This window comes from Callithrix jacchus, chromosome 13, assembly GCF_049354715.1.
Source record: "Callithrix jacchus isolate 240 chromosome 13, calJac240_pri, whole genome shotgun sequence".
In the NCBI taxonomy this organism is placed as follows: Eukaryota; Metazoa; Chordata; class Mammalia; order Primates; family Cebidae; genus Callithrix; species Callithrix jacchus.
Window position 1 is genome coordinate 101,220,656 of NC_133514.1, and position 25,191 is coordinate 101,245,846.

The following is a 25,191-nucleotide window of genomic DNA, read 5'->3' on the forward strand; positions in this document are numbered from 1 at the left end:
GATGTTTTCAGGCCCATATTTTCATTACCCTCGCATTTCATTAATTTCCCATTCTGTAGGTTTAAGGCCTTCTTTAAAATACGCAAGCTCTGAATTTTAGTAATATAAAAGTCCTCTGTAAGTGCCTATCACATTACTTTTTTGTCCTCCCTACTTTAAAGTTAGCACCAATGCCTTTACATTTAAGGACAGCCTCCCGCAGAGGGGCTCTGCCCACGTAAAGTTCATTAGAGGGCATGTGTGCCACCTCTGTCACCTGAAGGCCTCTTGACTGGCTCTTTCTGCTCCACTTCTATCGAAATGTATTGGGAGTTACTGCACCCTCTGGCGGCCATATTGTCAGGTGCATTTTTGTACTAGTCAGAATGATAAACCAATCTAATAGTTGATTGGAGTTCTTTTTCAGAGGACATCATTTACTCACATTTTGTGTGTTTCAGCAGGCATTTAAGCCGTTCTCAAACAGTGACACTTATGCAGAGGAAAGAGTGATTTTACTTTAAGCAATTTCTACTTTTTACACAACTGGTTTTAAAGTAGATAATGCATAGCATGCAACTTTATTTCCCCTTTATTTCTTTCTTTTCTGCCAGAGAATTTCTTAAATTGGTAGAATTATGCAAATAAAATGCCAGCCACTAAAAAGGCATGGGGAAAATGAAATTCTTCAAATGTAGAGTACTGTATTCATTTTAATATTTTGTCCCATAGACAAAATGTTTAGCATTCATTTTTAGTTTTAAATGTTTATGAGTCAGAACTTCAACACTCTTTCAGATTTAAGAAAGGAATTTATCTGTCTATGAATTAATTAGCAGGGTCTCTGTGTGTCACCAAGGCTGGATTGCACTGTTGCAGCTGTAGCTCACTGCAGCCTTGAACTCCTGGGCTCAGGCAACCCTCCCGCTTTAGACTCTCAGATAACTAGGACCACAGGTGCACGCAACGATGCCCAGCTAATTTTTTAAATTACAATTTTCTGTAGATACAGGGATCTTGCTATATTGCCCAGGCTGGTCTTGAACTCCTGGCCTCAAGCAATCCTTTTTTCTCAGCCTAAGAAAGGAATTCTTCATATAGAAAAATACTGTTATATAAATAGTTGCCAATATCCATGCTGTTTATGGGAACAGCTAAGGTTCATCTCAAAAGTATTTGTATTTGGCTTTGAAATAAAAGGAAATTTCCCTTTTCATAGGGTTCTGAGATTGCAGGAGTTTTTGGTATTACAAAAACAGTTAATGGAACAATCTGATGTGAAGGAGACTCAGAAGAGGCTAGAGAGGTCTTCACCACATTTTTTTTTTGTATTGTCATTCTTTCCCTATTGCTAACTTTGCAATGTCATTTGTAGATGGCATTGTTTTTCAGGCTGATGATAGTGACTCTCAAAGAACCACAGCAGCAGCAATTTTTAATTTTTTTTTTTTTTTTTTGAGATGGGTGCAGTGGTGTGATCTCAGCTCACTGCAGCCTCTGACTTCCTGCTTCAAACAATTCTCCTGTCTCAGCCTCCCAAGTAGCTGGAACTGCAGGTGCACGCCACCACACCCAGCTAATTTTTGTATTTTTAGTAGAGACTGGGTTTCACCATGTTGGCCAGGATGGTCTTGATCTCCTAACCTCATGATACTGCGGTCTCCCAAAGTGCTGGGATTACAGACGTAAGCCACTGCTCCCAGATTGACATTTTTTTAAATGCAAGGTTGGGTGATTTTCTCTCTGGATGCTTGAATTTGTTTTTTGATAAAAATTCTGCTGGGAGCAGAGGAAAGAGTCCATGATGAAGTCTTGGTGGAAGAAACCTGGGCAGATTGCCTAAGTGGATACGTGTGGCAAAGAGGTGAAAACAGAGTAGGGGGTGCTGAAAACACCCACAGAGGAAAATGGGATGAAGGCCGTATCTGTTCATTTTGCAATAAAGTCCTTCCTTTCCTTTAACATCTCTTGGTTACAAATACTAACAAAAACAGGGAAAACCATGCATGTTTTCAGTGGGACAGAAAATGAGGGAGGCACCTAGGGAGAAAAAGTTGATGTGATATTAAAATAAAGTTTCTTTTCTTTACAGTTGCAGACATTAAGATTTACAGTCAGGGCTGTTAGGACAGTTCCTGCAGCCCTCTGTTGTTTTTTTGTTTGTTTGTTTGTTTGTTTGTTTGTTTGTTTGTTTGTTTTGTTTTTGAGATGGAGTCTTGCTCTGTCACCCAGGCTGGAGTGCAGTGGTGGGATCTTGGCTCATTGCAACCTCCGCCTCCTGGGTTCAAGCAATTCTCCTGTCTCACCTTCCCAAGTAGCTGGGACTACAGGCACATGCCACCACACCCAGTTAATTGTACTATTTTTAGTAGAGATGGTGTTTCTCCATGTGGCCCAGGCTGATCTCAAACTCCTGACCTCAGGTGATCTGCCTGCCTTGGCCTCCCAAAGTGCTGGGATTACAGGCGTAAGCCACCAGGCCTGGCCTGTGCTTTGGTTTCTCAGCTATTTCTTTCAACCCCTGTAATGTTCCTTGTACTGTGCAGGGAAGTCCTGACTGTTCAGAGCTTAAATTCTGCATTCCTTTCTTTTAAGTGGCCAACTGCAGAGGAAGCCACCTTGAAAGATACTCCCCCTTCTCCCTTCACCTCTGGGTCTCCTGTCATCGGATACCTGGCCCGAGGAGGCTTCTTTCTGGTAACGTGGGTTGTCACTGGGACCACACCTTCCCATTAGAATAATGCTCCAGGTCGTGTAGGAGAACCGTCTGACAAGTAACTTCAACACATCCTGAGAATGACCATGGCAGATGTACCTGCAGCAGTCACTGAAGAAACGAGGGTTGCCACGTGGAGGTTGCTGGGAGGAGGGTGCTGTGTGAAGGTGCTGTATAAACCGCATGCTTTTTGCAGGTAGTTGAAGTTCTGCCATCCAGTCCAGTGCCACTGGGCCGCCCTGTTGGTAAGTTCCGCCAGATCAACCCTGGGCTTTGTTTGGCCTCTTCAGCTTGGTGCTGTCCCTGTTGAAGTTTTAACAGGGTCTGGCACAACACAGGAGTAGACGGTTACCTGCCTGTACTTGGCCAGCCATCCTTGCTACAAACATTTGCCCAGACAGTGGCATTTGTGCTGGTTCTTGGAGTGTTTCTTGAGCTGCGCATTCACAGGCTATGCCCTCTTTCAGCCCGCTCCCGGCTAGGTAGAAGGAACACTCTCCACCTGGGCTCTGAGCCAGCTGCTCCCCTGCAGCACCCACTCCTTGGAGAGAGCTTTTCGTGTTGCATCTTACCAAGTTGATTGAGTATTCACTTTGAAGCTTCGTGCTGCCCGCACGGGCCTGTTACCTACAGCTTTTTCCTGTACTTGTGGGTGTCATTTCAGATCCCTTCATCAGATTTCAGTCACCCCCGTTTTACTTGGTTCACCGTAAGTGTGCAAAAAACACTTTTTGTTATCCAGAACATGGCAGGTAGAAATGTGATTCGTTTTTAATTATTTTTGTTTAACTTCTACCCTCTTTTCCTCTTTTCTATCTCTTTTGTTCATTTTAACTTCTGTTAAAAAACTTCTAAATCCATTTATAGAAAAAAATTAGTTGTAAAAGAAAAACTAGTTACTTAAAGGAAGCGGGCTGTGTTTTGTGACCTTAAGGATGTAATCTGTTGGTAGGAAGGAATGAGGGTATCCTGGGAGGGATGTCTGGCTTTAATGTCACCATTCTTCCAGGAATTGCCGTGTTGTGGGGTCACCTCTTGTGGGAGGAAAGCTCTGAAGTCATGGGATTCTCTGCCCTCCTCTCCTGCTCTTAGTTCCCACCAGCAGCCTGCTTGGCATGGTTTGGAAGTGGAACAGAGATGGTTTTGGATGAGCCTTGCTGGGGATGCCACTGAGGTTATCAGAGGCCTTGCCGGGCACCTGGAGTGGTGGCTTGGTGAAGTTTCCCAGAGAAGCTGAGTCAGTTCATAAAGTTTCTCTAAAGGATTAGCACAGTGTAGTCCAGAAATGTTTGTTCATGAAGTCTTGGTTTTTGGATTCAAGGAAGTGTTCTCCTAAGCGCTGCTAACCCTTTTTCCCAAACAGGACCCAACCCTGTGAGGGAGAGCGAATTAGGCCATTTATTTATAGTTTCGTTAGCACTGGGCATGCAGTGCAAGGTGTTAGTCATGGTCCTTGCTCTTCAGGCACTGTACTTGTAGCAGCAAGACGGTGCAAATGTGCAGCTGAACAGTGAGCACAGGTTCCTGGTTGGCATTTAGTACCACAGGAATGACAGGGAGGCCTTCATTGTGCTCAGACCATGGAGCTGGATTAGCCCAGACTATGGCTCACTTCCCTGTAAGCTTTTGATAGGGAGCTCAGAATTACCACCATTAGTAGAACCAGATTTCAAAGTGAATGATACTTATTCCATATGAAACACTTTAAGACTACTGATGTCCACACACTTTAAGTTTTTTAAAAAGGGGCTTAAAGCAGTTTCATCTCATCAACCCCAAATTGGAAAAGCTGTGAATGACCAGACTGATGAATATGTCTTAAAGTGTGTGTGTGTGTGTGTGTGTGTGTGTGTGTGTGTGTGTAATAAAAAGACAAGCAGGAACATACTATCAGTTTCCATCATGGAGAAAAGAACTAATTTCCTTAATATACAATGAGCTTCTGCAAATCAATAAAAATACCAATAACTTAATTAAAAATGATCATCAGAAAATACAAATAGTTTAGAGAAAACAATACCAGTAGCAATTAAACATACCAAGATAGCGTCACTTATAGTAAAAGAAATAGCAATTAGAACTCCAATGAAATACCTTTTCAACTATCAAATTGTCAAAAATTAAAATTGTAACAGCATTATATGTTGAGAAAGATGTGAGGGAACAGCTACCCTTAAACTATCGCTGGAGGACAATTAAGTGGGGACAACCTCTAGCCATTTAAAAATATTTATAAAAATGACATATGCCTGGCTGGACATGGTGGCTCATGCCTATATCTCAACACTTTGGGAGGCTGAGTCCTGTAGATCACCTGAGGTCAGGCGTTTGAAACCAACCTGGCCAACATAGTGAAACCCCATCTCTACTAAAAACACAAAATTAGCCAGATGTGGTGGCACATGTCTGTAATCTCAGCTACTCTGGAGGCTGAGGCAGGAGAATTGCTTGAGCTCGGGAGGCAGAGGTTGCAGCAAGCTGAGATAACGCATTGCACTCCGGCCTGGGCAAAAAGAGTAAAACTCTGTCTCAAAAAATAATACAGAGTAAAAAGTAAAATAGGTGGGACGTGGTGTCTTATGCCTGTAATCCCAACACTTTGGGAGGCCGAGACTGGTGAATCACCTGAGGTCAAGAGTTGGAGACCATCCTGGCCAACATGGTGAAACCCCATCTCTACTAAAAATACACAAATTAGCTGGGTGTGGTGGCGCATGCCTGTAGTTGCAGCTACTACTTGGGAGGCTGAGGCAGGAGAATCCCTTGAACCTGGGAGGCGTAGGTTGCAGTGATACGAGATCGCGTCACTACACTCCAGCATGGCGACAGAGTGATACTCTGTCTCAAAATAAATAAATAAATAAATAAAATGGGGCCGGGCGTGGTGGCTCACGCGTAATCCCAGCACTTTGGGAGGCCAAGGCAGGTGGATCATGAGGTCAAGAGATAGAGACCATCCTGGTCAACATGGTGAAACCCCATCTCTACTAAAAATACAAAAAATTAGCTGGGCATGGTGGCGCGTGCCTGTAATCCCAGCTACTCAGGAGGCTGAGGCAGGAGAATTGCCTGAACCCAGGAGGCGGAGGTTGCGGTGAGCCGAGATCGCGCCATTGCACTCCAGCCTGGGTAACAAAAGCGAAACTCCGTCTCAAAAAAAAACAAAAATAAATAAAATGACAAATGCCTGTACTCTTAGACCCAGTGCTCCCAGTTCTGCCAGTTCTCCAACAGATATATATACACATGCATATAGAGGAGGATGCACAGGAACATGCATTCCCTAGTTGACTGAGTCATAGGAGATTAGAAACAACAGAAGTGTCCATTAAACAAGTTTGAACCTGTGTTGAGATATCAGCATCCCTTCTCCTTCTCTCCCACTGCCCTTCTCCCCTCTGCAGATTTTATTCTCACATTGGTTTTCTCCAGCGGATGTCAGCTCTAGGCTGGCATTTGCAGCAGAGAGACAGTGGCTCCTACGGAGCTTACGGTCTATATTTTATTGGGCTGTGTTGGGTTCTCAGGGGTGTTGGCTCACCCCTGATGTGAGCAGGAGAATGGGATGTTCTGTAAATTGGCCGTTAGCTCATCATAAATTCATATGTATATTTTTTTAAATAAAAAACCCAGCCGGTGTGAGTCACACTCCCTCCTGTCTTCACTTCCTCTTCACATTCCCAGCAGATCATTCTTTCTCTTCTGACTGGCGTTTTGTAGATGAAGCAGCAGAGGCTGAGACCTACTGTATTTTAAGACACTGCAGCTTTATATGGCATAATTAAATCAGAGTCATCAATCACTCTTAGGAGGAAGTGATTATTATTGGCATATTCTAGATAAGAAAAATGGAGGATGAGAAAGGTTAGGCATCTTGCTAAGTCACAGCAGACTTAAGTGCCCGAGTTGGAGCTGGATTCCGGTGTGCTTGCACAGGTACTCTTCTCATGCTGACTGCATGCCTGTCACCTGGAATGCTGAGGCCCCGCCTCCAGACCTTCTGATTCAGACCTTCTGTGCAGCTTTGGCACATCCAGCTGCCCAGGTGATTGGAATCAATCATTCCAATCTACTGTCTACACCGCCAGTAAATGATTGGGTTCTCACTTGATCATTTAACTAAGAATCTTGGTTTTCTGCTTTCAGTCTCAGAACTCTTGTTCATGGTGTCAGGCCTGTCTTCATGCAGGAAAGTGATCTTTGAAATTACTAATAGGTGCTAGGAAAGCCTTTAAGCAGTGGGTAGTGGACAAGGCCACTCAGTAGGAAGGGCCAGGCATAAAGCCTAGTGCATGGGTTTTTGATGACCCCATGGAGGGCCTTCAAAAAAATGGGCTTTGTTTGTCTCTGTGGCTTCCAGTCTTTGAGGGCCGGCAGTTGTCTGGTCCACATGAGCTGGCTCTAGAGGGGCTTGGGGAACCCAGAAAAGCTTTACAACAACCTGACAAGTTTGTTTTAATCTTCTGGGCTTTGGCTTTCTGACTCATGGCTCACTGAATTGCTGAACCAGGCAGGTGGGGGACTGGAGGGCAGGGAGTGAGCAAGCAGGGCAGCTTCTGGAAGGAAAATGAGCAAAGAGTGGGGGCCAGGGAAGGAGGAGTGGGAAGGGGAAAAAAATCTTTATCTGAGGGGCTTATCAATCAGAAGAGCAATAAAGAAAAAAATTAAATCTAAAAAATGCATGATTAGGATTTTAATCCAGTATGCTTCATTATGTATAAACCTTTGACTTAACATTTTCTGTAATACATGAAAATAGCACTTTTTTTGTTTTCTTTTTTGTCACATGTATTAGTGAGATTAATTACGAAAATCAAATTACCCGCACTCGACATAGAAGTATAAAATTAATAATATTCAAAGATGATTAAATGCACGATTTCCCTTTCTCATAAAAAAAGAAGCAGATGGAACTTGTATTCTGAAAGCAAATATAGAAATCACATTAAAAATCAGAAAATCCTCACCACAGCCCACCTCCCCCCTCCATTGTGCGTTTTATTTCTCTTTGGTCTGAGTTCAAGGGATAGAGGAAATGAATGTGCTCCTAGCTCAGGAGCTTACATTCTTGCTTTCTAAAGAGCTGGGAACATGCTTGAGTCTGTTTTATCTCCTGTTTACATTTTTCACTACTTTGCCTCCATTTAATCCTGGGGAACCTTCATGGTAGGGATGTCAGATGTATTTTGAGGACTAAAATAAAGGAGTTTGGACAAAAGCAGGACCATGTTGAATATGTAGAACCAAAGAGTCCTTCCAGGGGGATGTGTGGCCAACACCTCTGTTCAGCGACGGTCCCGCTGCGACCAGGACCTGTGCTGGATGCCCAGGCCAACCCACAGGACGGTCCACCTGCCCCTCATTTCTCCTTTTATCAGACAGCGCTTCACAAGCCTACTGGGAGAAAAATGGAGATGAATTCAAATGTTCATCCAGACATAGAGCTGAAAGGGACCCTCACAGCAGTGGTTCTCAAGCCTCTCCTGACATTAGCATCACCTGGGAGCTCCAAAAACATATTGCCATCAAGACTCAGCTCAGAGCAAGCGACTCCCTTGGCCTGGGGTCAGATGTGGGTGGCCTGGGTCAGGAACCACTGTGGGTCCACCTCTGCAGACTTGGGGAGAGTCTGGGAGGTTGCATGTTATAGCAAGGACCTGAAGTTACACGGGGAGGCAGGACTAGACTTGGAGCTCCTGACTGTCCTGGCCTGTATTCCAGTGTGCCATGGGACACGTCGAATTTAAATCTGGCCCTGGTGCACTCTCAAGCCCTGTGTTACTCTGGTCCCACAGCCCCTACCCTTGACTTTCCAGATAACAGCACATTGGTGGCCAGGGCTTTACATTATAGAAGCCAGGAGTTGATTCTCAGCTCCTGTTCAGTGCTGCTCTCCTGAATCAGAGATCTTCTCTCCCAGGACGCTTTGTCGTGAGCAGGATTCTGAACCGAGACCTTTTCTTCACCTGTCTCGGGCGCCTTCACCATGAGCTTTGCAATCCCCTGACAGCTCAGAAGGCATTTATCCTCATCCAATATCTGGTGAACAGCTGACACCTCCTGGGAATCTTTAAAATTGTTCTCTAAAGAAACCATTCTGCTGCAAGTGTCTATTTTTAGACTTTCTAAAGCCCACGTCAGATTGTCTCTGACTTTCTCTCTGTCTGCTAAGCCTGCTGTTTGAAAGGCACCAAGAGGATCTTTTGTCTTTAAAAGTTCAGCCCCATCTGGTGCCTTCCCTACTTGAGCTCCACAGCCCTGTCCTGCTCTGGGGTGCATCTCTCTTCCAAAACCCAAACCACAGGTAGTGACCTTTTCACCCCAGGAGTTAAAACAATACACCTAAAGGAAGAAAATAACTTACAGACAATGAGCCTAGAGTTTAAATGGCTATGTTTTAACACTCTCGATTTGTCTTGGGCATATTTAACTCATACCACTAGACTGGTGTGAGTTTTGGGCTCTCTAGGAGGCTGTCCAAGTTCAGAACAAGTGCATCTGATGGCAGCTAGCTTAAGGATTTAGCAGCCATCAAGTCCAATAATGAACCTGTAAATCAGAATTCAGGTGTTGAGGTGGGGCCTTGCACATGTCCTGGTCAGCCCAGGGTGATTTCCTCCCTGGCCAGTGGTTTTGGCTTCTTTACATGATTTCATCCGTTGTAACTAATGGTCACTGAGTGACCTCAGAGGTAGTGATTGCTCATGGTGAAGCCTGTAACCCCCAGCAGTGGTGGGCATAGCTTTCCTTCAGCACACCGCAGTCCCCTCTCCTTTTCCTCCATCCCCGCCTTTCTCTCCTTACTTCACCCCTTCCTCTCTCCATCTTAGGTCATCCAGCAGAAGTCAGGTGGTTTTTATTTCATATCTTCATTGAATAAGAGTTCTACGACATGTTATTAAATTTAAAGTAAGTATAATCTTTTATGTGGGATTCTCTAAAAGAGAATCAAAACTCCAGCAAAATCTAACCATGCATTTCTTCGGTCAAAAATTTTTAAAAAATCGTTTTTAGGGAGAAAAAGACATAATTAGAAAAGACTAGTTTGGGCACAGTGGCTCACGCCTGTAATCCTAGCACTTTGGGAGGCTGAGGCGGGTGGATCATGAGGTCAAGAGATAGAGACCATCCTGGCCAACATGTTGAAACCCTGTCTCTACTAAAAATATAAAAATTAGCTGGGTGTGGTGGCGCATGCCTGTAGTCCCAGCTACTTAGGAGGCTGAGGCAGGAGAATTGCCTGAACTCGGGAGGCTGAGGTTGCAGTGAACCGTAGATCATGCCACTGCACTCCAGCCTGGCAATAGAGTGAGACTCTGTCTAAAAAAACAGAAACAAGAGAAAAGACTGGAGTGGGTATGCAAACTATGAACATTATGTCAGGGCGGTAGTGGTAGGAGTGTGAATTATATTTGCTTTTTCTGAATTTCTAAATTTTCTTCAATTAACGTATTGTTTAAAGTATTAAATACATAGAAAGAAGAGTGTACATGCCCGTTGATCAAGCAGACACCACTTCATTCAAAGGAACTCTTCCTAAAGAAGTACTGCAGTTCTCTCTTACCCTTAGATATCCAAAGAGAGTGTGTCTGTACCATATACCTAAAGAATGCTTATCATAATGAGAAAGTTGAAACACCCTAAATTAGCTTAATAATGGTATCTCTTTATAAGGAAATATTATAAAGCTATTAGAAATGATATTGCAGGTAAATATTTAATGTTACGGAAACATTTTATAACATAGAATGAAAAGTAAGTTGCAGATTGGTTTGTATAATTTGATCTCATGTTTTTATAAGAAACACATAATACAGAAAGTTAGATGAAGGTCTGAAAGGGTATAATGCCCTGGGTTAGTAGCATTACCTCAGAGAAACAGGCTCATGAGTGTTCATGTTCTTCTCACTAAATCTGTGTATGTGTTCATGTGTCTGTCTACAGGATATGTATATACATTTTTCGTGTGAAGAATCTGTATTGCATTTGCTACTGGAAGGGTGTATTTTAGATTTAGATATTAAAGTTACCTCTTTGAGTGAGAACCTATAATTTATATTTCTTAGTTTACCTTTTACCTCTATTATTTAAATCCGTCTTGTTCTGCCTTCAAATAGAAGATGTAACCGTGAGCCGGGCGCTGTGGCTTACGCCTGTAATCCCAGCACTTTGTGAGGCCAAGGTGGGTGTGTCGGGAGGGCAAGAGATTAAGACCATCCTGGCTAACATGGTGAAACCCCATTTCTACCAGAAATACAAAAATTAGCTGACCATGGTGGCGCATGCCTGTAGTCACAGCTACTCAGAAGGCTAAGGCAGGAGAATCACTTGAACCCAAGAGGCGGAGGTTACAGTGAGCTGAGACTGCACCACTGCACCCCAGCCTGGCAACAGTCTCAAACTCAAAAAAAAAAAAAAAGAAGCTGTAACAGTGATAAAAAGTCTGGGTATGGTGGCTCACACCTGAAATTCCAGCACTTTAGGACACCAGTGTTTCAAGACCATTCTAAACATAGCAAGTAACATAGTGAGACTCTGTACCTGCAAAAAATTTTTAGATGTTAGCCCAGCATGGTGGTGCAATCCCTTCTACTCAGGAAGCTGAGGTGGGACGATTGCTTGAGCCTGGGAGGTCAGGGCTGCAGTGAGTCATGATTACACTACTGCACTTCAGCCTGCATGGCAGAATGAGACTCTGTCTCTAAAAAAATAAGAAAGAAAAAACAAAAACTAGTGATAAAAAGAACTTAAATTGATTTTTGAGTAGACTTGATAATTATAATGGCTGCGGCTTTTAATTGCCATTTGTATCAATGAATAACTCCCCTCCAGCCCCCCACCCCCGTCACTACCTTTTCTGTTGTGTTTGGTGTGCCTGGCTCCTGTAGGAGAGGCAGTAATGCTGTTTGACATGCCTTATTGCTGATTAGAAGCCTAATCTCTGTAGTGGGAAGCTCAATAATGAAGCTTGTTCAGAATTGTGTTACAGTCGGTTAATGAAGCTCTGAGATCAGGGTCCTGGCTTTTGGTGGCCTCTATTTCAGAATCCAGAGGTGGTTTCTATTTATTTGGGTTTTGCAGCTACGTACCCTGGACTGAGGTGATCTGAAGGTTGGTTCTGCTCTAATAGGTAAATTGCTAAAAAAAGACATTGGCCTTGGTCTGTACAACTTAAAGTTTTATTGGTGAGAGTCTTAATACGAAACAATCATATCAAACTAGTACTTGGTGTATAACCAGCAAATATAACTTATACTCCTACCACTTCAGTGTATAACCAAAGAGCTCAATTGCATGCACAGGTAACAGGCATGTAATTGGTGATTTCAGAAAAGTTGTACCTGGTGGACAGTGAGAGGTGAGCCCTGATAAGCCCTTCAATCTGGGAAACCTCAATGCTGACAAGATACATGGTGCAAGCTTGATAACAACTTGCTTAATGCCACAAATCCCAGCACTTTGGGAGGCTGAGGTGGGTGGGTCACTTGAGTTTAGGAATTTGAGTCCAGCCTGGGTAACATGGTGAAACCCCCTTCTCTACAAAAAAAAAAAATACAAAAATGTGCCTGGTGTGGTGGCATGTACCTGTAGTCCCAGCTGCTTGGGAGGCTGAGGTGGGAGAATGGCTTGAGCACGAGAGGCAGAGGTTGCAGTGAGCTGAGATCACACCACTGCACTCCAGCCTGAGCGACAGAAAATAGTAATAATAATAAAAACTTAATGACAGTAGCATGTAAGTTGGCTTTTCAATCCTGGGTTCCTAAATATATGAGCCTGGACCATTAAACTGTGTGACGAGGAGCTGTCATCTTAACATACAGACATTCTGAAACCAAGAGATTAAATGCATTGTTCAAGATGAGAAATGACTTCTTGGTTCCGAGACACTATTGACTGTGTAAGGTGCCATCCTTAATTTGGTACCAAGGGGAGATCGTGGCGGGGATGTTCCTTTTGCCTGTCTTGTGATAGGCTTGCTGATTTCTCAAAGGTTAAGTTTTAAATTGTCTTAAGCAACGAAGGTATTTAAGGGCATCATTAGGGTTAGTTCTCAGGTCTCCTGATTCCTAGCTTCTCTGGTTTAGTGATTCAGTAGTTTAGCCTTTCAGTAGTTTACCACTCACCTTAGTGGTTTCCTTGCTGCCTTGACATGCTTTTCACTGCTGACACGGTTGGTTTCCAACCTGGCTGAACGCAAGCATCTGCCTCCTGCTGGGTTCTCTGGTGGTGATGCAGCCCACAGGTACTTGTCTCTTTCTTTCAGTGAAGTTCAGCAACCATCTATTTATGTTGAAAGGCACTGTACTGGGAGATGAAGAACACGGAGTTCTAGGCCTCCAGGAATTTATCATCACTTGCTAATTTGAGCTGAGCCTGGCACTTGAACATGGGCCATACATTTCCAGATGTTAAAAAAAAAAAGGATGTTTAATGTGTAGCCTTGTCTTTCTGCCTGCTTGCGCTTCACTTCTGACCAGCTGAAACAGTTGATATCTTAGTTTGATATGATCATGTTCCAACACAGCACAGCAGCCTGCGTAGTCTTGGGCATGCGTCTGTAGCAGTTGCAGAGGTTTTTACAGTGACGTGGCTAAGAGGAGAGTAAGGCCAGTGCGCGGGATGTTGATGAGGTCAGATCGAGACTGTATTCCTTGGTATAAGCCATTTTATTTAGGAGCTATTTCTTTGCATTTATTGAGAAGAAGTTTTGCTCTTGTTCCCATGCTGGAGTGCAATGGCGCGATCTTGGTTCACTGCCACCTCCGCCTCCCAGGTTCAAGTGATTCTCCTGCGTCAGACTCCCGAGTAGCTGGGATTACAGGCATGTGCCACCATGCCCAGCTAATTTTGTATTTTTAGTATAGACGGGGTTTCTCCATGTTGATCAGGCTGGTCTTGAACTCACAACCTCAGGTGCTCCATCTCTCCTTGGCCTCCCAAAGTGCTGGGATTACAGGCATGAGCCATCTCTCTCAGCCTTGGAGACTATTTTATGTATGAGAATGTACCTCTGATTGGAAGACAGAAGGTATGAAATTACCTCTTGAATCATTCTGGTATAATATTAAATACCAATTGTATACTTAATTTTATAAGACTTGCAAATAATATACTGGGATAATGGCAGTGAGAGACAGGACCTTTTATGTGGTACGAAGTTCTATGATAATTCCTATCTTCCTTTGTACCTAAAAGAGGCACCCTCTCCTATCATACTGCAAACAGATGCCACTACTACATGTAGACACATTGTCAGCTGTGGCACAGCTGGTCACCCAGGCCTCATCACGGCTGCCTGTAAAACCCAGATTTATTCTCCTCCCCCTAGATCTTTTTAAAAAATTGCTAGTATCATTTTTAGAGAGTATGCCAGTGACACCACTTAAATAATGAATTTTCCAGTTTCTTCTTTTTCCACAGCCTTCACGTCATCTGGTAATATTCCCCTCAGGTTGGCATCAGCTTCTGAGACCCTGCTGGACCTAGATACATTCGCCAGGAGTGGATGAAGGCTTTGGAAGAGTGAAGTGGTTGGGAACATTTCTTCCAAAATTTCCTGCTCATTTTTCTTTTTTACCTCCCCAGTTTCCAGCATATTCTCTACTCCAGCCACACAGAACAACTTGCCTGAGCCCATCTAAGTCTTGTCCACCGGTCAGGGACCACCTCAAATGCTGTCTCTTTTTTATTTGTTTCCTGGGTCTTTAGCTGGGCTCTTCCTCACTCTGCAGAGGTGCCTGCCCCATGATTTTCAGTAGCGTTCGCTCTTAGCTGTTCCGTTCTGGGGACGGATTGGCTCTTTGTTTTCTTTTTCTCCATGTGTGTTGTAAATTTCATTCTTTGTCTCACGGGAGGTGTCTAGGGAAGAGAACTTTTACCCTCCCTGCTGTCTTTAGTGTCTGTGGGAAGGAATGAAGGTTGGAAAGAAGATCTGGTGGGAAAGAACAAGAGTTGTCCTTGAGCAGCCAAATGAAGCTGTCAGAACGTTAATGTAGTAAAGCAGGAATTCCAATGGGCTGCCTGCTACAGAGGAGATGGAAGATGGTGTAGGCTCATGACTGTAAAATGCAGCAGCCACCACCAGATGGTGATGCGGCTTCTCGGCCCAGGTGGGACTCTGTGTCTCCCCTTCCCGTGGACGGTCACTTCATAACTGTTGGATTGGTCACCCACGCCCTGGTCATTGTTATCAAATAATGGTAATATAAGTAAGCTGTAAATTCCCATTGTAAGAAATAATTGCCGTTTAAAAGGAAGCATTAAAGAAAAAGACCTTTTGGCTCAATAAAGCCTTTCTTTTCCTTAACACTCTTGGCTCTTAAAAGGGACATGTTCTTGGCCTTGAAATGGGAATTTACGTGGAACTTTGGACAGAAGAAACCCCCTCTACCTTGGGCTGCAACTTCTTGTCACTGGCAGAGTTTGGGCTGTCGGGTCATGCGATCTGTCTCTTTGACCATTGTATGCAAAAATGATTGTAAAATTGGCCTCCCTAACCTGTCTGAGATACTGGTTAAAAAAAGGACAGTAAAGAGAAAACTCTTTTGCTATTGGGTATGCATTGGATTCATTTTTAAACTGAAAGAAGGTGAAAGGGGTGACTGGTTGATTTAGGACAATACTTTCAGAGCCATGGGCAACTGTGAAAGGCAAGGAAATGTGAAAAGGGCCAAAGCACATTGACAGGACCTGTGGTCCCAAAACAGCCCATCAAGGAGGTTTCACGGCTATTTCTACAAATAAGAATGCTGAAGGTGTGATAGGTCAAGCAGCTTGCTGGATGTCACGAAGCTAGTGGAGATGGGATTCAAAGCTAGTTTGGGCTGATGAAAATATAGGCTCATGACCGGGCGTGTGGCTCACACCTATAATCCCAGCACTTTGGGAGGGCAAGATGGGTGGATCACGAGGTCAGGAGTTCGAGACCAGCCTGGCCAAGATGGTGAAACCCTGTCTCTACTAAAAATACAAAAATTAGCTGGGTACAGTGGCACACGCCTATAATCTCAGCTACTCGGGAGGCTGAGGAAGGAGAATCACTTGAACCCAGGAGGCGGAGGTTGCAGTGAGCTGAGATCGGTCCATTGCACTCCAGCCTGGACAACAGAGTGAGACTCTGTCTCAAAAAGAAAAGAAAATACAGGCTCATGCCCTGTATGTGAGAATGTGAGACAGTTGTTTAAACAGTTATCTCGAGGAGTTTCCTTATTGCCTTGAATACTTTTCCTTTTAACATTGCTATGGACATTTAGGAAAAGATGCTGTTGATATTCCAGAAGGGTCATTCCATATGCCTGAGAGGGATCCCCGAGGCTCCAGGGTCACCTGGGCCAAGCCAGGTGTACACACTTGTCATGGCAAGCTGGCTGTTATCATAACTTCCCTGCTATGGTTTTGCTGCCAGGGCAGCGTTGTGGGGCTGTGATTTGAATTGCTTTTTTGTGCCTTTTGAATACACAAAGTTCCTCCTATAGTCATTGGCTCTGCTGCCTCTGATGAGGCACTTCCTTGTTCCCCACATTTGAATTTGCTCCCGAGAGAGGCAGGCATCCTCGGCAGCAGCTTCCAACCTAGACAGGCTTCAGCAGTGCGAGGGTGCCCCTGTGGGTGGGTGGCTGCTTGGGGCCCTACCTGGGCGGGAGCTGCTGCAGAGCCCTCCCCACACGGCCTCCCCAGCACAGCACCTCCCGCTCCAGGCTGTTGGTTACCTGGCCGGGAGCTGGCAGAGACCAGGATTTCTCCTCGTCACCGCCGTTGCTGTTGTCAAGGGAAACAGACCATCTGCACGTAGACCTGCCTCTCTCCCCACTTCAGACGAGCTCTTCCTGCCGGGAATCTGGTAAGTGGCACTGAAGGTTCCGTTCCTCTTATGACTCTATTCGTGCCCACAGCATCAGGACAGTGTTCTCTTACCGTGGATCCATCAGCTTTAACCTATATAGGCAGGATTGGGGGGATTATTTGAACTTGCTTGCTTTCTTTTTAAAATGTCCGTTAGACAGTTTTTGCATGCTTCAAAATCAAAAGGCGGCACAGTGAAGAATTATAATTATTCACGTATTTAACCTGTGTCATCTTGTTGGCAACCTCTTTTCTTCAGGGTGGTGCACTGAAAAATTACGCAGATAACGCCCTGGTGACTCTCCCCCCTCTTATGAATAAATTACTGCATTTGTCATCACTGTGTTCTTGAAATGTCAAAAATAGACACTGTGAAGGAATCTGTCATGCAGAGTTCAGAAATGTTCAGATTTCTGAGTTCAAAACCACAGGTGAAGCAAGGACAGATCTCTTATTTAAGATTTGATTCTTTTTAGGCTTCACTGTGAATTAAGTTCAATTGAGAGCATAGCTACTGCAGTCAGCCCGCTGGTGATGGGACAGGCATACTTCTCTATTGTTTTACTTTTACCTCCTGGGATACACACGCCTTCTCATTTGCTTTCTAACCTTTACGGGAAATACCTGGGGATGAGTCACATGATCCCTAACTTAAGTTTTTACATGTATTCATACAGATCAAATGATTTTGCTCTTAAATGGATAAATGTGCAGTTAGGAACTTGAAAAAATTGTAAATGAGGTGCCTGATCATTACTCATTGTCTTTTCCCCCATTCTTCAGCCTTCAAACATACAAACTTTTATTCCCTTTAGGAGAAAATGAAACTGGCACGTATGTTTTCCTTTAACGTAAAGACTACCTTTACCATGTTATATGCCATTAAAAAAGATGTAGAAATCAATCTCTGTTTCTTCAACCTGATCTTACTAGCAGGGATAATTCAGCTCTACTTTTCTGTTCTCTCTATTTTTTATCATCAGCCACAGATAATACTCTCTGGTAAACATCTAACTTGAGGAAAATTGAATTAGGTTAATGCTGGAATAGAAAACCAGGCCAGTGCTTGTTCTTTTTGGATGATTCTGTATAAACAATGAGAAAGTCTCAGGCTGCCTTAAACAAAGGCTGAGATGGGAGCTCCTGGTGGTTTTTATGAGGGGAAAGAGGAGATGGTGAGGAGGAGGGTGCAGAGTGTGTGCAGCAACTTGAAGCATGTCAGAAAGAACATTTGCCAGAAACCTTCAAAACTGTGGCAGTTGGTAATGTGTGAAATTGAACTTCTGACCCTGGTTGCTTGACGGCGACTTCTTGTGCTTAAGAACTGTGTGGCATTGGGTCCCTGGATGTGGGCGGAACAACGAAGTGCTTTAGTGAATAGGGAAGCGCCTTCCTTTTTGGGTGGGACTTGCCATGATAGAGCCTGGGCCATCACCTTAAAAGGAGATGTTTCTATTGAGAAATGGAAAATTGGCGAGACAAACGCCATAAACCTGAATCTGTTTATAATTCCTTACCTGTAAGCTGCTTCACATGAAAGGTGGTGGTTCTACGTCATAAGGACGAGGAAGAACAGCACATCAACCTGAGGGAATGGACTGTGGCTGTGGGTGGGAGTAGCTTTGTAAGGAGGAAACGGAGTCCCCTCCTGAGACGCCCCCATTTGCTTCTGCTCCTTCCTTGCCATTGATGTGCCCTTCTCCTGAAATGACCCAAACCTGTGTTTGGCAACAAGAGGCTACGCCTTGATCCAAATGCATTTTTCACCTGTGAACTCTCGCCTATTGCCAAGGGCCCTGAGCACCTGGTTAATGATCTTTAATGTAAATGATGCTTTGCTGGGTTAGTATGCACAGGCCTAGCTCTGTGGTTCTCCCATGTGATCCGTTCCCTGCCAGCCACCTGCCCACCTGTAGGAACCGGGCATGGCCAGTTTTCTCTTTATGTGCTCTCTTTGCCTTGGATGGAATTTGGGCTGAGACTGATGGGGTGGAACCAAAGCTTTTCAGCAGTAGAGAGAAACTGCAGAGCAGCCTGTTGGATGGAGGTCTTGAGGGTGGTGATTGGGTTCCTAAAATCCGAGGACCTTCTGGTGAGCCTTTCCCTGAGCCTGCTTGAGGGAAGGCACTGCCCACACTCTCCTGTGGGTGGGGGTGGGGGTGGCAGTAGCTGATCAAAGGCTCTCGCCTGCAAGTGATAATGGCTTGGGTCTCTACAGCAATGACCTGCCTTCTTCACCTTTCTGCTTGGACACCCATTGGCACCCCGCCATAAAGGAAAGAGCTGTCTGGATGGCGTAGTAGCCACAGGGTAGGTAAAGTTAGCCATTTCTTCTGACCTAGATCTGTGATGGTATTTCTACATGTTCATGTTGAGACCTTTACAAAGATGAAAAAAAGCTTTCAGAGCTGCAAAAATGACAGGTGGCCCTTTTTAAAAATTTATTTTAAGAGACAACTTTTAAAACCACTTTAAAAAAATTGGATGGCACCATCCTGCAGCCTATCAGATTTCCCTTGAGAACTGTTGATTATTGGCTTATTTCTTGCTACCTCCAATCCCAAATTAAGCAGAGTGACATATAAGAAGCTGGGGACATCAGCCTAAAGCATTTTTCAGGTATGTCCTTCACAACCGGATCTTTCCTATCCCTGGCACTAATTTTCTTTTAGGGAATGGGGCCTGTTTTAATTGCTGGTGGCAAAAGGATTCCTGGGCAGCGTGTTCATGGTCCTCAAGGATGGAACGTGGGGGAGCTGAGGGACACACCGTGGTTATGGGTTGTCTGTCTTGGCCTCTTTCCCAGACCAGATTCTGCCTCATGCTTGATTGGTTTGACTGCTAGTTATAGAATCTAATGTTTACTTTAGCATCCTAGGATGGAAAGGGTTAAGAATATTTCTAATTTGAATTCCTTGTTTCTAGGGATTTATTAAACCTATACATTACATTTATTTTTAAAAGCACTAATTCATAATAGCTCACAGAAACAACTTTGATTTGGTTTCTTTGGTTTCTTTGTTTTGTTTTGTTTTTTTGAGATGGAGTTTTGCTCTGTCACCCAGGCCTGGAGTGCAGTGGCACAGTCTCCATTCACAGGAACTTCTGCCTCCCAGGTTCAAGCAATTCTCCTGCCTCAGCCTCCTGAATGGCTGGGATTATAGGCGCCTGCCAGCAGAGCTGGCTAATGTTAGTATCTTTAGTAGAAACAGGGTTTTGCCATATTCATCAGGCTGGTCTCGAACTCCTGACCTCAGGTGATCTGCCCACCTCGGTCTCCCAAAGTGCTGGGATTACAGGTATGAGCCACCACGCCCAGCCTTCTTTGGTTTTCATATTGATTATATTTTCTGAGACAAATACTCATGTATATAGTCTAATAAAAGATGTTTTAAAATAGTTGTTTAATCCACATTGACATCTTCTTACATTGCTATAGAAATCTTGTTATATTTATCTATATCATAAATTGCTTAAAGCTAAATGTCCCTTGTGGGAGAGAAGGCAAAACTGCTACTGGTCTCTCCTGCAAGGGACATTTGACACTGTCTGCATACATTTTTGCTTGTCATATTTGACAGTGTGGGGTGTGAGACTGACAAGCATCTAGCGGTAGAAGCCTGGGTGCTGCTCCACTTTCCTCACTACAGAGGGTGGCACCTGCCACACAGCCTGAAGTGTCAGTTGTGGTTGACGAAATAAGAAATGCCGTGAAACACCAGGCGAGGTGGCTCACACTTGTAATCCTGGCACTTCAGTAGGCTGCGGCATGAGGATTACTTGAGCCCAGAAGTTCGAGACCATGTTTAGGTATAAGTTCTCTAACGTGGTGATTCTGAGGCTATAGAGATCAAGTTGGTTTGTTGAAGAGCTGACTCTGCTATTTTATCCAACATCTGCATTTTTCTTTAGCTAAGGATGCCTTGAGAAACATTTTAGTCTTTTAGGCTTGAATTTGTTATTTGCTTAGTAGCCTTCCTATGGGTGAATTTAAATTGAAAGGATTGCATCTTGCAACAGGAGAAAGACCATTAGGGAAAAACTGAGGAAATGGAAATAATGTATGGAATTTTGTTAATGATAAGTCAACCTTGTTTCATTAGTTGTGAGACATGTCCTGAGCTAATGTGGATCTTAGTAATAGGAGAAACTGGCTTCAGGGTACATGGGGACTCTATGATATCTGCAATAATTCTCTAATTCTGAAACAAAAAAGCTTATTAAAAAAGCACAAACAAACTTGCCGCCATTTTGTTAACAGATGTAGTGCTCAGTCTTACTGTTTTCTTTGAAATAGTCTGCTGCAAAGTTACGTTGTTATCTTGACTGTCTGCTCAGGGTAGCCATCAAGTGGCTCTTTCAAAAATGTGCCCAGATAATTTTGAACCATTTCAAACCATAGTATGTGATTTTAATTTATTTTCCATTGCACTCACTCATTTCTGGGTGGTATATTGAAAAGACTAGACAAAATTTTCAGGTTGAAAAGGTTACATTAACAGAGAATGTATTTGTAGGTGCCAGTTGAAATACTGTCAGCTGGAAATGCTACCAGCAATGTGCTAGCTGGCCAGTGAGACTTGTCCCATTTTTTTGCTGGGTGACAGCTACTACTGCCCCAGGGAGGCTGGTGTCATTTAATGCCTCTGATAGCCAGAATAAGTAATTGTGGCTTCTGGGTCCATAAGCCACAAAATACATATGCAGGCCTATTTTAATTGATGATAAGTCATGAACTACACTATGTTTGTATTAAGATAACATAGATACATTATGAAACAAGGTTAAAAATTAGTATGAATCTTTCTTTAAAATACTACTGGAGATTGTTGGCTTTACGTTCGTGAACCCCATCCTTGCCCCACACTCCTGTTAGTGGGGCTACAAGAGGGGACAGTATGAAAAGCACTGGACTTGGAGATTAAAGAACTTGACCTGGAATCAATTTGAGTCACTTACCTTCAGTACAGGTGGGCAGAGTGGTCATCCTGCAGTTTTGTTGTGAAAACAGGTTGAAATCATATAAAATGTACTTGAATACAGTGAGGTCTGTACAGATGCTGAATCTATTACTTTGCAGCAGGAGTCAGGTGTGGCCCCACTTCCCCCACCTTCTTACCTACTTGTAATTTAGATCTTTTATATGTTGATACTCACTTTTGGTGGACTAAGCCGGTCTTCATTGCAAACCTGGACACTCTTGCATTATTGCTCAGTGTGTGTATGTTAATGTTAGATAAGGATTAGGCTGGTGTGTTGGCTCACGCCTATAATCCCAGCACTTGGGGAGGCCAAGGTGGGCAGATCACTTGAGGTCAGGAGTTCGAGCCCATCCGGGCATGGTGGTGCCTGCCTGTAATCCCAGCTACTTGGGAAGCTGAGGCAGGAGAATCACTGGAACCTGGGAGGCAGAGTTTGCAGTGAGCCAAGATTGTGCCACTGCACTGCAGCTTGGGTGACAGACTGTGACCCTGTCTCAAAACAAAAAACAGCAACAACCAAAAAAAAGCAGATTTGGAAAGCTATCTTTAAATTATTCTTCAAACATATACCAAAGAGAACATAACATGAGAACAAGCAGCATAATGAAACCTCATCACTCAGCTTCAACCATCGTTGACGTTTTGCTATTTTTCTTGCTATTGAAGGCAGTTAAATATTTCTTTTTTATTTAGCCTATACCATCAGGGATGATGATAAAAACAGGTTTCAAAGTCAGGTGAAATAATGTTTCTCTATATGACTTCACCACTAACTTGATACATAGTGTATGTTTCAATTTGTTTTTTCCAAATTTAATTCTCATTTTAAATTAGACAAAACACTGGCCAAAACCTAACTATGCTAATTAGATATATTAAGGCTGCTTTCTGTCCCTGTTCCCTTATAGGTAACCATCTTTATTTGTTTTGGGGTTATCCCTCCTACATTGCCCTTTTTGGAAAGAGTATGGATATATTTGTATTCACTCTTACTCATAAAGCAGCACATGGTACATACTGTTCTGAGCCCTGGTTTTTTGTTTTTTTTTTTTTTTCCCCTTAACACTGTATCCTGGAACTCACACAACGTCAGTATACAGAGAACTCCCTTGTCTTTTTATAGCTCCCTGCTGTGGGCCTATGGAAGTTCATTCAGTCAGGCTCCTATTGATGGACACTTGAGTTATTCCCAGACTTGTCTATTGTTTTGCAATAAATAGCCCTGGGCATATGTCTTTTGGTATTTTTGTAGAGACATTCCAATAAAAAATAAGTAAATTCTTCTTCTCTTGCCTTGAAGAGTGCAGCTTCCCAGTAACTTTTTATTCTCTGAAACTCTGTCCTCCTCTTTAATCCCTGATTTAAGAGGTGCAGCTCTTCAGGCCATAAACCTTTCTTCTTGCCTCAAGTTTTTAAAGCTATAAAGGAATCTAAGAGATCCCTCTTGTTTTACAGCTAAAGGACCTGAGACCAGGAAAAAAGGGGAGAGCCAGAAACCCAGGTCTCCTGTTCCCTGCCTGGCAGGTGATATTCTTTTTGTTAAACTCTCATTCCCTCTGCCTATCATTGGCCAGGCTGTCCTCCAGGACAGTGCTTCTCAAAGTGTGGTCCACGGGCAGCAGGGTCCCTGGAGCTTGTCAGAAATGCAAGATGTCAGGCCCTGCTCCAGAGGAGCTGAGTTACAGTCTGCCAATTACTTGATTCCCTGGGTGATTCATGCACAGACATATTGGAGAAGTGCTGGACTGGTAGCTTTCTCCAGAAGAGCATGCAACATCCGTTTGTAAACAGGATGGCGCAGGTTCCTTTTCAACATGTGGATTTGCTCTTCCTCCAGGTGCACTCCTCCAGCCTGCCTGTCTTGTTCCACACCGACCTCCCCTGGAAGGGGTTCAGACTTGATCCTTTGGGTAGTAGGGTCTTTCTAGGATAGCACTGCCTTCCATTCCTGCTGCATACATTCAACACAGCCTTCATCTTTCTGCATTTGTCTCTGATGTGTCATACTCCTTGTGCTTGACAAGTGCCCTTGCTTGATTCATTTTCTCATCATTTGTTTTAGGTGCCTTAAAATGCTTGCTAGTGTATATGCTACCACATAAGTTGCTTTACTGCTGCTGTGAGGTGTGTCCATGTGTGCACATCCACCTGTGTTAGTAACTGATCATATTGGGCCTCAGTGCATACTTTTTTTTTCTTTTTTGGTAAAGAGACAAGGTTTTACTGTGTTACCCAGGCTGGAGGGCTGAGACAGTTCTAGCTGACTGCAGCCTTAAGCTCCTGAGCTCAAGTGATCCTTCCACCTTAACCTCCCAAGTAGCTGGGACTATAGGCACACACCACCACACTGGCTAAGTTTTTAATTTTCTGTAAAGACACAGTCTCACTGTGTTGCCCAGGCTGGTCTAGAACTTCTGGCTCCAAGCCATCCTCCCACCTCAGCTTTCCAGAGTGCTGGGATGATAGGAGTGAGCCCACGCCTGGCCATCAATGCATGCTTACATATACTTAAATAAAAACTTAATGCAAATTACTTCGTAAATTATCCACAAACTGACTTGGCAGCTACAGTGACTACAAGTAGTGAAACCACTGTCATAATAAAAATAAAATTATTTCTTGTTAGATTTGGTATTTTGAATCTCTTACATTTCAGTTTAGGAAGGTCAATTTTTGGAAAGTGGTGGTAATAATCTAAGTATATCTAGACTCAGTGATGAGGGCTAGTTTACCTTAGGGGAGATTTTAGCATAACAATATTGAATGTTGGTAAATGTATAGGGGTTTTCTTTTTAAAGACAGCTTTTTATACAAAGAAACAGATGATCTTTTTTCTTTTCTAAACTATGTTAGCTATACCCAAATTAGTAAATGTTAAAATAACCATGACTGGTAAAAACATTTTGCAATTTTTTTTTTTTACTTTTTATATAATTAAATGAAATTCTCCATTTGGTAGTTGATCTCTCAGATAAATTAAGTCTTGCCAGACTGTCTGAGAAAACTAGTGAATCAGACCCTAAAAACTTGTAGCATTTGAAAAATAACAACTGTGTAATGCAATTTATAAGGGCATAATTAGAGAAACTTTTTCAGTCTTAAGATTTGTACTCATCACCCTCCCTGGTTTTAGAGAATCCCATTCAATCCAACTGCTGTGAAAAAGTCACTGCTTTTAGCCACAGAAAATAACCAGTTTAATAGAATGACTTATAATAAAAATTTGACCATTTTGACTCCAAAAGCTTAGCTGACCGAGTGAGGTGGCTCACGCCTGTAATTCCAGCACTTTGGGAGGCAGAGGCAGGCGGATCACTTGAAGTCAAGAGTTTGAGCCCTTAGCCAGGTGTGGTGGAGCATGCCTGTAATCCCAGTTACTCGGGAGGCTGAGGCAGGAGAACTGCTTGAACCTGGGAAGTGGAAGTTGCAGTGAGCCAAGATTGAGCCATTGTACTCTATCCTGGGTGACAGACTGAGATTCCTTCTAAAAAAGAAAAAAAAAGAAAAAAGCCTAGTTCACTTTATTCCCAGATCTGTCTGTACTTTGTAGGCACAGATACATTTACAAAATAATTAATGGTGATTTTCTTATTCACAGAAAGCACTTACTTTGCTTTCGGTGTGTATGCGACAAGGTGGTTATGTGGAGTACATGAAAAAGTAAAGTCAGTC

General features: G+C 43.4%; 1 protein-coding gene across 21 annotated transcripts in view; it reads left to right on the forward strand.

Moving 5' to 3' along the window:
- The window catches only part of NEDD4L (NEDD4 like E3 ubiquitin protein ligase), a 363,043-nt gene that overhangs the window by 136,924 nt on the left and 200,928 nt on the right, over positions 1-25,191 (forward strand). For 2 of the 21 annotated variants that reach the window (XM_035271215.3, XM_008979892.5), the window contains exon 1: positions 16,214-16,535. The exons of 17 other annotated variants lie outside the window; for them this stretch is intronic. The gene's annotated coding sequence lies outside the window, so the exon portion shown is untranslated. Of the gene's footprint in view, positions 1-16,213; positions 16,536-18,550; positions 18,848-22,974; positions 23,044-25,191 lie in introns of those variants that run through there. 2 more of the 21 variants (XM_078348236.1, XM_078348235.1) reach the window with 2 other exon arrangements.